This window comes from Triturus cristatus, chromosome 1_2, assembly GCF_964204655.1.
Source record: "Triturus cristatus chromosome 1_2, aTriCri1.1, whole genome shotgun sequence".
Classification (NCBI taxonomy): Eukaryota; Metazoa; Chordata; class Amphibia; order Caudata; family Salamandridae; genus Triturus; species Triturus cristatus.
Window position 1 is genome coordinate 364,841,538 of NC_140580.1, and position 12,675 is coordinate 364,854,212.

At 42.1% G+C, this 12,675-nt stretch overlaps 1 protein-coding gene across 1 annotated transcript in view; it reads right to left on the reverse strand.

The window, feature by feature from the left end:
• Nucleotides 1-11,568, reverse strand: part of LOC146867373 (pulmonary surfactant-associated protein D-like) — a 71,601-nt gene extending 60,033 nt beyond the window's left edge. Inside the window, exon 1 of the mRNA XM_085604672.1 lies at nt 11,468-11,568. The gene's annotated coding sequence lies outside the window, so the exon portion shown is untranslated. The remainder of the gene's footprint in view (nt 1-11,467) is intronic.
• Nucleotides 11,569-12,675: the final 1,107 nt, after the last annotated feature.

Below are 12,675 nucleotides of genomic sequence, written 5' to 3' on the forward strand. Positions count from 1 at the left end.
ATGAGTCCCATGACCTTCTGGCTTCAATGTTGGCTTAACCAAGACATACCCTTGACCCATGAAATACTTAGGGATTGTCTGGCTCTGGAGAACAAGGCACGGATCCCGTGGTTTTCTTATATCAAACAGGGATTCGAATCAATAGGAAGGGGTTCCTTGTTTTCCAAACCTGAAGAGATCCACAAAAAAGATATTCAAATGGTCAAATCCCTCTTTTTGAATTATAGGACACAGGGAAGGGAAGAGATTGAGCTTACTAAACCCAGTGTCCGATCACATATAGCCCTAATAACCACCCATACTGCTGAACCCTACCTACTGACTACTCTCACAACCCATGAAAAAATTTTATTAACTAGATTTAGATGCAATACATTTCATCTCCTACTGGCTAGACCTAAAATGAGTCACCGGGGACAGATGTCACCGGTATGTGGGTGTGATGGGCAGTCTCCACAAAACTTAACACATTTTATGTTTTTTTGCAACTTTTACTCTGTCCCAAGGAAAACTTACCTGACACCAATGCTGAAGAAAATGAAGTTTACCCAGGTTAAACCTGCTTTAATGTTCTTACAATTATTGCATATGGACTGTATATATTTTATTGTCCGTTTTTTAAAATCTACTATGAAATCAAGAGCGGATATGGATTGCTAAATTGTCAATGGTACTTTACTTCTTTTTAACTGGTCTGTGATTTTTAATTTTGTATGTATGTGACTTTTTATGAATTTATATACTAAATTCGAAATAAAGTATCTCTTGACTTGACTTGACTTGGCTGTTCTTGAAGATTCTAATGACAACATGGTTCTTGGATTGAAAGTTGAGGTTCCTCAATGAAGTAAGGTTGAAGATTATGTGGGTGAGTTTGAGGAGTGTGTCATAGAATAGAGTATTCATGTGGATTCCAATCTAGAAACCAGATCTACCAACGCAGAGCAAGAAATTAGTGTGGATATTTCAGATGCTATTATCATTTGGCGGAAAACCATTATAAACCTCCCAAATGTATAATTTAAATAGGAAGCAAGAAAGTGGATGTTATGGTGGATTTCAGTACACTTTTAATATTGTTTCTGATGTGTATTTCAGTCAGCATTGGAAAAAACAATAGATGGAGCCTAATGTTAAATTAATGTTTGTGGGTATATTTCGAAGAGAATAGATACGTTAGGATATTTTACCACAACTCTAAGTTTCTAAGACATGTATATGAGGTAAGGTGTATGTTGCCTTTGATGGTCAGAATGTTTTAGATTGGAGACTACATTCGGCCGTATGCCGGAGTTTACTACCCCCAACCCTGCTCCTCCCCTGCCCGCCCCACCGCCCTGTAGCACTCCCTCAAGGAGCTGCCACTGGATTCCGACGAACCGAATGCCGTTCTGAGCCTTTCCCAACTGTATCGTAATCGACCCCTAGGTCTATAGGTGTGTCATTTATTTTCCTGCCTCAATTGTTTTCTTTGGAAGTGTTTTGCAGCACTTGTCACTGGCCATGTGTGGTTACTGATTTACTTTAAGGATGGGTTGGAGACCATTTACATTTGTTTTTACATTCAATTCAATTCAATTTATTTATTATGTTTTGGCACTACAAAGAGGGCCACACAAACAAAATACACAAAATACATATACATATTCCATCATAAAAAGAAAAAATAAACAATTACAACATTCTCCATCAAAAAGGGCATACTATGACACAATCCTCCTCATTTCATCAATAAATATCTAAAAAACCTTTAAAAAAGTTAAAAATATTGAAGCAAAACATTTCATTGGGAGGGGTATATAAAGCTTTTAAAAAGGAATTCGCATCAAGGATTCCTAATTGTAGACAAATTGATTTTAACCACCTTAAACGAAGTAAACGTAAAGCAGGACAAATAAACAATACATGAGTACGATCCTGTGCTGACATATTACAGAGATTACATAGGGGGGAAGACCCATACCATTTAGCCAAGAGGGAATTAAGCGGCAATAAATCTTGCCTCAAAAGAAACCAAAATCTCCGAATACCATGTGTTAAATTCCAAAATACATAAGGTTGAACAAACTTCCTAGAGTAAGTATTACACAGTAGGGCACTTCGCTTCTTAGCTATCATGGATTCGTTATCCCTCCTGAAGCAAAGAGACCAAGAAGCCTGCTTCAAAAGAGATTTTAGTTGGGAAGAAGGAATAATAAAAATAGAACTCTCATCTAATTCAAGAAGTGCCACTGCCTTTCTGAAATTCTTAACAATTTGAGAGTGCTCTTTAAAACTTCCCAATAATTCTCTCTTGAGAAGGGATCTCAAAGTCCCCATTTCTCCTCTGGCAAGGCTGGCGACCCAACGTACTAATGCAGACAGGCCCTGTACCCAACTGCTACGCAGACCAAATTCTAGTCTAAGAGCAGCTGTAGAGCAAGCAGAATTCAGGGTGGTTAAAGACCTTAATAATTTTCCTTCAATCATATGAAGGAAGCCCCAGTGTTTTAAATCCATCAATTCTATTCCGTATAGGAGGGTTGAGGGGATTTTTGCCTTATAAACCTCTAATAAAAGAGCAAAATGTCTTCTCCCTGTAGCGGAATAAAGAGAACTCAAGCTTTTGCCTTGAGACAGGGCTTTACGAGAGTTGTTATCAATGTGTTGCCTCTCGCTCAGGTTTGCTGAAACAATTCTTCCTAAAAAGGTATATGATTTAACCACTTCTAATTTCTGCCCACCTACTGACCAACCATAATTCTCAGATTTGGATTTTTTCCTCCCTGTGATGCACATAATTTTACTTTTTGAGGCATTTATCTTCAAAAAGTGGGACTCAGCAAAATCATGTAAAGCCTGCAGACGATTAGCTAAGCCTTTAGGAGTTAAATCTAAAATTAAAATATCGTCAGCATATAAAAGGCAGGCTATAGTATAACCCCCCACTACCGGGGCTATACCAACACAAGATGCGAGCGAGTTTGGAAGATCAGCAATATACAGGGAGAACAACAGAGGAGCCAGAAGACAACCTTGTTTTAAACCATTAGTGGAGCGAATAGCACACGAGAGTCCCCTTTCTCCACCCTGTAACACTCGACACCAAGTGTCCGAATGTAGAGATCGTACTAGGTCTAATAGAAGAGGGGGCATACCTAATATAGCTAGCTTTCTCCACAGCAGAGGACGATCCACTTTGTCGAATGCTGTAGAGAAATCAATAAAAGCCGCATAGACTCCTCCACCCCGAACTCTTACGTATTTGTCCAGGATAACCTGCAGGGCTGTAAGGTTATCCAAAGTACTATGCCCTTTGCGGTAGCCCGTTTGTTCAAGAGGCAAAATCTGATTCGCCTCGACCCAATCAGTGATTAAAGCTAGAAGGCATTTGGAAAAGACTTTTCCAATAGCATCAAGGAGAGCTATCTGACGATAGTTCATTGGATTATTCCTATCGCCCTTCTTGAACAGGGGCACCAAAATGCTCCCCTTCCAAGAGGATGGCACAGTCTTACTTGAAAAGCAAGCACTAAATAAAGGAAAGAGGATTTTACTCCATAGAACAGGATCTAACTTTAGTATCGAAATGGGAAGTTCATCGGGCCCCATAGCTCCAGAGGAACGCATATCCTTAATAGCCATTTCAATGGTTTTCTCTGAAGGGGCTTCAATAGAAAGCTCAACATCTCTCGGAGCTTCTAAGGAGCACTCACCTTCAAATGTTACGCCATTCCCAGAATAAAGGGCGGAGATAAACGACACCCATAATGATTCGGCAATAGGAATAGGATGAGGGCTGACTCTAGCTCCACAACCCTCTCCGATGAGAGACCAACATTTTCTAGTATTGCCATGAACAACCGCCTCCCTTAATCTGATCCAAAGAGAATCCTCTTTTTCCTTTTTAAGTTTCTTCTTGATGCGACTTCTCCTTCTTTTTAACAAATATATTTTGTTTTTTAATTCAGTAGATCTACACAGAAATTGTTCCCGCACTAACCTGTTTATTGCCTTATTTAAAGGGATCAGCGAACTGGGAACAAAGCTCCTCTTTTTGGAAAAGGAGGATCTATTAGCAACTCGAATAACCTCCTTCATAAAATCCTCGAAATGAGTCAGTTCAGAACCCTGCCAATAGATCAATTCTAGGATAGTTTTTCCTAAAATACACTTCAGACCCTTCCTGGCTTTAAAATTCCAGAAACATCTTCCAGTATTCTTATGAAAATTAAATATATCGCTATTAAGATGCCATGAGTCAGAATTTGGAAAAAATAAAGACAAATCTATAGTGATCACGTTGTGATCACTAAATAATGTCGGTAAGACTACCAGATCTTTTACTAGAGAAAAGACATCATAGTCAATAATTACATAATCCAAGATTGACTGACTGAAGGGGGATCTATGAGTATAGTTAGCAGGAAAATCGGAGGGAAGCCTACCATTCACTATTATCCCCTCAGTTGCAGAAAGTTCTTCCAATAACAACTTCCCTCTTTTATTAGTTTTAATTTTATTAGGGAAGAGAATCTGAGGGATAAGGTAGGCTTCTTCTTTACATTTATTTCTGAATAACTCTAAACTAGTGTTGGAAACCTTACAATTAAAATCGCCAACTAACAGTACATGGGGGGATGGATCTAGCTTTTTTAGCTGTTTAATGTATGAAAAGACTTGCTTCAATAAAATATTAAAACATTCATCCGGGGGAATATATACATTTATTATTACTAATGAAGTATTGGTACCCCAACTTGATTGCGAGCAGAGGGTCACTGCCTGAAAGAGATTCTTTGGATCAACATAATGTGTAAAATTCCATTTCAATCTATTTGACAAGAGGCACGCAAGACCACCTTTTGCATGCCCTTTCTTTGAAGGTAATGCCCTTGCCTCGAGGACAAAATAGTCTTTTCCTGCATATAAACTACTAGAACACCAGGTCTCTTGGAGGCAAATAATGCTAGCTTTCATAGAGAATAAATACTGTAATTTCTCAGCATTATTATGAATACCAGCAGCATTCCAAGAGATTACTTTTAAACTATTGCTAAAGATGTTGAAAAAGCTTAGGATTGTCTAAAGTTTTAGTAGACAAAACCCCAGGCAACCAATTCTACTGAGAATTTTCATTGTTTGGGGGAATATTCTGGGTAAGCGAAACTGGCTTTACCTGAGTCACCCGGCGTGTATTTTTTGAAACAGAAATCTTTAATTCATCATATAGGGAAAAGAGAGTATCTTGACCATTGCCCTGCTGAGAAAGTCTATTTGGAGGGAAACAATTTCTCCCAAAGGGGAGAACAGGTAAAACATCAATTCCCCTACACTGAAAACTCTCGGCCTGTTGTAGAATAAGGTTTAATATAAGTTTAGAATAGAATTTTACCCTAACAAAGGGAGCGGACGCTGTTCCCAATATAGAGACTAAATCAATATCATTAGATTGAATCAATTTTAGGCTCTCAATATCCTTAAAATATTTGAGTAGCCATGCTCTATTTAGGGATAAGTCTGAATCAAATAAGGGTAAAAAATCTACTGTAAATGTATCTACATAGACTTCAGGAATTTTTGAGGGCAAATGCTGGGGCCGTACCTCTCCCACATCCAAAGCAGGAAAAACGGGGGCAAAAGGATCAAGAGCTACAGACCGCCCAGGCGATTCTACCTCGGGCAGGGGAGTTGCCCATCTCCCTACATCCGATGGGGGACCATTCCCAGGGCAATCAGAAATAATTTCTGTGCCCGGGACTGAGAGCTTTAAGATATCAGAAGAATGGGAAACCACCTCCTTGCACATTAATTCTCCCGTCATTTGGAACTTAGAGTCTAAGACCTGGGAATCCTCAAAAATGATTTGTTTCTGCTTTTTCTTTCTGAATCTACGGATTGGTTTCCTCTTTTTTCCTAGATTCTTTCTTTGTTTTCTAATTTTTCCCTTTTCAACCCCCCCTGATCCCTTTGATTCAGGTAAAAAGATTGAAAATAGTTCTCTTTCAAGATTTGGAGCAGCAACCTCAATGATTTCTTCTTCAATTTCAAGGTCGCAAAGCTTTGCGCAATTAGATACGGGTAAAATGGGAGCTACAGGGGGCTTATTTTGAACTGAGTTTTCATTTTCATTTAAGAGCACGCTACCCAACTCATGCCCCAGAGGGCTTACTTTAGAAACAACATCAGGAACCTTTTCCGGAGCTTTTAACACTAAAGCTTTTAGTATCTGGGTGACTGATTCCAGAATGCAATCGGAACTTCCCACAAATTTACTCAATAACTGTAGGATGGATGCCAGCAGATGTTCCAATGCGATCAAGGATTCAGAAATCGGTTTTTCCACTTTATCATAACCGAGTAGACCCTTATGACCAGTGTCAGATAAATTAAGCAGTGGACTCATGGAAAAATTAGACTGAGAAAAAATATCTGGCAATTTTAGAGAAGGGGTACTACTAAAAAGAAAGAGACCAGAGGAAGACACACCAGTCGGGGGTTTAATCACTTCAGGTAAATTCAAAGGACCGTCAGCTAAGTATCGACCACAGAGCTCCAGGTCAATACTTGACAACTGAGAAACTCCCTTACTGTCCGTCATTAATTGTGGACCTCCAATGGGGTCAGCAAGGGGAAACTCTGCAGAGACGGCAGGCGCATTGGTTTGCTGCCCAGTCTTAGGATAAAAAGAAACATCCCCATTATTTCCTGACCTATCGGATGGCGGTGGGAAGGGATCTTCAGGAGGAGGGATGTCTGACTGATCTTTTTTCCCCCTGCTAGATACCGTCTTCTCCCAAAATTGAGGCAGCAGGGACTGACCCTTTAGTAGCAAATTACTAGAAGATCTGTTGCTAGGGGAAATGGGTTTTGACATTATACAGACCCTATCCCCTATTACTCTCCCGGACCGTAGTTTTTTGGCTGACATCTTTATATAACAAAGTACTATAACCCCAAAAGAATACAATAAATATATGTTAAAATTAAAAAAAGATGAAATATTTGAGGGAGAGTGACGAAGGGTTCCTAATCACAAGGAGAATGTGCACACCAGAAAAATATAATACAAATAATAAAAAATATTTTAACACAATCGATAAATAGATAGGCCCAGTCCAGTCTCCTCGAGCCTCTGAGGGCCACAGAGGGCCCGCCCTTTGCCCGGGCTTAGCCCGGCACTGCCCGCGCGCTGTCCCGCGACGCGGGAGGTATGCAGAAATTTAAAGCGCCTCCGGGCGCGTGAATAACGTCACCTGATTGGCCCACCGGAGCAGGGGAGGCTGGGGTGTGTAGTTGTCTCCACTCGGCGGCCGCGATTTCAGCAAGGCGACGGCGGGAGAAAATGGGTCCAGGAGCAGCCAGAGCTACAGCAAGGAGCTGCAGATAAGTTTTAAATGGGTCCCAGAGTTCGCCACAGCGTCAGGGCAACACCCGCTCCCCCGGAGGTATGCAGAAATTTAAAGCGCCTCCGGGCGCGTGAATAACGTCACCTGATTGGCCCACTGGAGCAGGGGAGGCTGGGGTGTGTAGTTGTCTCCACTCGGCGGCCGCGATTTCAGCAAGGCGACGGCGGGAGAAAATGGGTCCAGGAGCAGCTAGAGCTACAGCAAGGAGCTGCAGATAAGTTTTAAATGGGTCCCAGAGTTCGCCACAGCGTCAGGGCAACACCCGCTCCCCCGGAGGTATGCAGAAATTTAAAACGCCTCCGGGCGCGTGAATAACGTCACCTGATTGGCCCACCGGAGCAGGGGAGGCTGGGGTGTGTAGTTGTCTCCACTCGGCGGCCGCGATTTCAGCAAGGCGACGGCGGGAGAAAATGGGTCCAGGAGCAGCCAGAGCTACAGCAAGGAGCTGCAGATAAGTTTTAAATGGGTCCCAGAGTTCGCCACAGCGTCAGGGCAACACCCGCTCCCCCGGAGGTATGCAGAAATTTAAAGCGCCTCCGGGCGCGTGAATAACGTCACCTGATTGGCCCACCGGAGCAGGGGAGGCTGGGGTGTGTAGTTGTCTCCACTCGGCGGCCGCGATTTCAGCAAGGCGACGGCGGGAGAAAATGGGTCCAGGAGCAGCCAGAGCTACAGCAAGGAGCTGCAGATAAGTTTTAAATGGGTCCCAGAGTTCGCCACAGCGTCAGGGCAACACCCGCTCCCCCGGAGGTATGCAGAAATTTAAAGCGCCTCCGGGCGCGTGAATAACGTCACCTGATTGGCCCACCGGAGCAGGGGAGGCTGGGGTGTGTAGTTGTCTCCACTCGGCGGCCGCGATTTCAGCAAGGCGACGGCGGGAGAAAATGGGTCCAGGAGCAGCCAGAGCTACAGCAAGGAGCTGCAGATAAGTTTTAAATGGGTCCCAGAGTTCGCCACAGCGTCAGGGCAACACCCGCTTCCCCGGAGGTATGCAGAAATTTAAAGCGCCTCCGGGCGCGTGAATAACGTCACCTGATTGGCCCACCGGAGCAGGGGAGGCTGGGGTGTGTAGTTGTCTCCACTCGGCGGCCGCGATTTCAGCAAGGCGACGGTGGGAGAAAATGGGTCCAGGAGCAGCCAGAGCTACAGCAAGGAGCTGCAGATAAGTTTTAAATGGGTCCCAGAGTTCGCCACAGCGTCAGGGCAACACCATCAGATAGTTGTTTTTACATATCTAGGGCAGTAGTATCTTTAGAGGTGTAGTTTATGAATTGGAATCGCCTTAACCTTTTGTGGGTGTTTGTATTAGCATGTCCCTCTCTAAACCTTCCGTAAATTTCTCTGAATCCTTCCCATTTAGTACGTTTTCCCCATTTTCTCTTTCTTGTCCCTCCCACATTAACTATGTAAACGTTTACCTTTGTGTGTAGAGATCTCTGCCTCTTTATTGGACGTCTCCACACAGAAAAGATAGGAGAGGTCCAGCTGTAGATTTATGAATAGCATTTTGTAGTACATGAAAGTACTGTTGAAATACTCCATTACATGTCACAAATGCATTTTTTGAATCGGTCTCCATATTTACAGATCCCAATACTATTGGTGGGGGATTGTTTTGCCAAATGTTCTTCAGACAATACAATGGGAGCACTTTTCAGCAACAGTGATTTTCAGCAAAAATGTAATTGGCCATTATTTTTGTTCTGCAAAAAACAAAAAGCAAATCGGAGCGGTGGATTTACCATTGTGGCATTTTAATTTAAAATGTTAATATAAATTGGCTACAGGACCAGGTGTTATGAAGGGGTACTAATAAAATATTACATAGCATTTCTTTGTATCAATCAAGTCTTAACTCCACAAGGGGTGTTAGAATTATCCTCGATAAAATTAAGAACAAATGGTGGCAAAATAGCAAAATCTTCACTTCAACAGAACATCATTTAACGTTAGGTAAAGAACATTGAGGGTTAATTAGAGCGTTTAAAAAGCGACCTGTAAATTGTCGGAAAAATAAGCTACTCCACTGATGAATTCAATACTAATGTATAGTTGTTGTGCTGAATTTTTATAAAAACATGAAGCGTTGGTATACACAATGACAACTGAGCGGCATTTTTGCTGTTTACATCACAAGGAGAAAATAGTTGTTTCAGTCATACAGAAAGCATTGAGCAAAATGCAGCAAATTCAGCTCCAATATTTTTGGTATTTACTTAAAAATGGATTCCAGGGCTTAAGTATTTTATTCCATCTTTAATTTGTGAAAAGTAGACCAAAATCACTTAGGTTCATTGCTTAATAAGCAAAACATTTAGTGCAAAATAGACTTGTTCCATTGTTGCTCTGCCACATACCCTACCATCTTCACAACGCTCCTTCCATTGGGGATTGGATGGAGTACCTGCACATTAAAGTTTGGTAAGGTTCACTATTGGGGGATGCGGGGGCGACAGGCACCTCGAGCAGTGGGGATGCGGGTAGTTTTAAACCTGCAGTTTAAGGATATAGGGATGGCGGGGGGTTGGTTGGGACAAGGGGAAATACGTTCATGCAATACAAAGCTAGCTGAAAGTGTGCTCAAAATATTCAGGCATAGAATGGGCCAGCATATCTTTATGCTTGCTCTACTTGTGCATATAGTGACTGTGTCTCCTTGAATTGCAAAATGGTGCCTCAGCCACACATGAGGCATCTCTGCTACTTGTAAGAGTGAATGGCATTGTTCAATGTGATTTGGCTTTTTTACCCTCTCGATTTTAACTTGACCTTCCCCCCAAGGCTCGCTATTTTTCTGTTTATTTAAATACATTCCTTTCACAAGTGTTCCTAAATCTCACCAGCACTGGTTAGTAGGGGCCTTCTACACTTTTGGTGTCCCTCCAAAATCTTTACTGAGGAATTTATAGGTTTCCTTGTCTTACATCAAATCCGCATCCGGGTTGACCCCAAGACCTCTTCTTGAAGCCTGTCACTAGTTTTTCCTTGGATTGCACCTTAATCTTATCTTCGTCAAATCAAAAGTCCATTATCCTGGATCATTGATTAATTTCTTGGGGTTGCAATGTCACAGCTTCTGGGTGAAGCAGAAGAACATCTACGGATGTGTCAACAGCGGCCTTGGACTGCACCTTCGCTCTGTCTCTATGTGGGAACATACATCTTCTATTTAGGAGTCAATGGATTGTCCAAGGTGGCACCGTCACCATTATGTCGGGATCTCATAAGCCCATCCACTCAAGATGTCTGTACATTTCTTGATGTGTGTTTTTCCTGTCGTTTGTGGAGCACACGGATCCGTAGAGGGGGGGCACCAACTCCTCAGATTGGACCAGAGCACTAAAAGGAGCAGGCTGAAGCTACCACTCACACAGATCTTTCGCGCAGGTATGTGGCACATCAATAAGGCCCAGGTAAAATAAAATTTCAATTACATTTCATTGCATTTCGCATTATTTTTTTTACGTGAAATTATGCCATTATACCACATGGCATAACTGGAAGATGTGCGGGTAAAGAATCCTACGGGGAGCATGAGAACAACGGGAAAATGTAAAACCTGAGTGACTCTTGTTCACAGTACTTGTGCTTCTTGCACTATTTTTTTTTTTAGCTCAAAGGTCATTCTCACGTCAATTTCTGACAGGCAGACGCACTTAACACTAAAAACTTGCATTTTGGAAATTTCGCTTAGCTTTACTGAAATTTCGTGAAATTACTCAAATGCAAATTTTACACACCCTTAACATGCACATGGATGAAAGTTGCACTAATCGTCTCAAATACCTCTACACACATCTCTACGCATACCATGATCACAGCAAATGTATGATCTTTGACCCACGACCAGATGATGTCAAGACCTCACATGCCCCGCCAGACTCTCCCCACTTAGGTCACTCTACAACAACACACATTGCCTAGCAAGCATTCAGCTCCTTCTGCAATCCCTCACTGCAGATAGTGTGAGCGCTATATTGCAACATTAGTGGCTGTTTCATGCTATACGAATTTAAAGTATCATAACTGGCGTAAATAAAGCGTGACACAGTGAGAGTTTTAAACCCAAGAGTACTCACGGGCTCTGGTTTACAGTCTGTAATAGCGTTCCAAGGCAACAGCCTTAGGCTTTGCTCCCCTCTGCCTCACTGCTGGAAGGAGCGTCAAAGATTGATTAAAACCCAACGTACCTCCTGTTTATCTTAAATGCTAAGGGATTGGGGAAACGCGGATATGAAAAAAAAATCTGTTTTGTCAAAATGTAATGCATATCTGGTAAAACCAGGAAATATGTGTCCGGCTCTTCTCCACAGACAATACCTGGCACCGTGAACCGAGATTAGAAGAAGACATTATTTTTGATAAGAAGGCTGAATTTACAAAAAAAAGAGCGGATGTTTGTGCACGTTGCTTGCGAGTATTTATAATCTTAAAAAATGCAAAATGAGGCTAACACAGCTCGTGACAGCAGTGTGGGTCTGAAAGCAACATGGTTTATACTGTGGCAAACAACATGGCTCACTGTGTCTGGCAGGGGCGTAACACAGCCCCCGCATCCCCCACGGTGCTGGGGGGGGGGGGGGGGCAGCTGCAGTAGGTTAAAATTATGTTGCACACACATGATAATGTGTGGAAAGTAGATTTCAGTGAATATTTATCAATTGTGCATCACCAAGTAAAGTGTCTTGATTAGTTTTGATCCTATTAAAAGCTTTGTTTCCATCATACTTCAGAATTACAAAACAAAGTGCTTCGTTTTTAATTTTCTAGCTCTCTACAGGTATTTACATTTTGTTGCGTTATAAAAAATTACATCCTACAGCCTTTCCTCTCACACTCCCTATTACCCAGCAAGATTGTCACATAACTCACTTTACTTTTCTTTCTCTGACTACAAAGTGAGAGGAGTTTGTAAACATCAAACCCCATGCTATAAAAATAGCCCGAAATTTGTCAGAAGACTAAGCCTGGCATTTGACATCTGTCTTTGAAGTGCAGTGAATGTTACCAGATAAATATAGATTTTACAGGCATCTTTTTTTATTGATTGGACTTTCACAACCCACCAAAAATTGGTTCTACCAGACCTACAGTTTGGGAAACACTGGCCTACAAGGCAATCAGGCAGTGCCCCAAGGGCTGGTCTAAAAGGACAGTGTGTGGGTAGTTGTCTTAGCTGATTGTGGGACAGTGTCATAGTCCGGTGGTCCGGTTTTTACTATTTATTTTGATGATATTATCACAAACATTGCAGTGACGTCTTTAGAATTTTGGTGGCCCTGGGCAA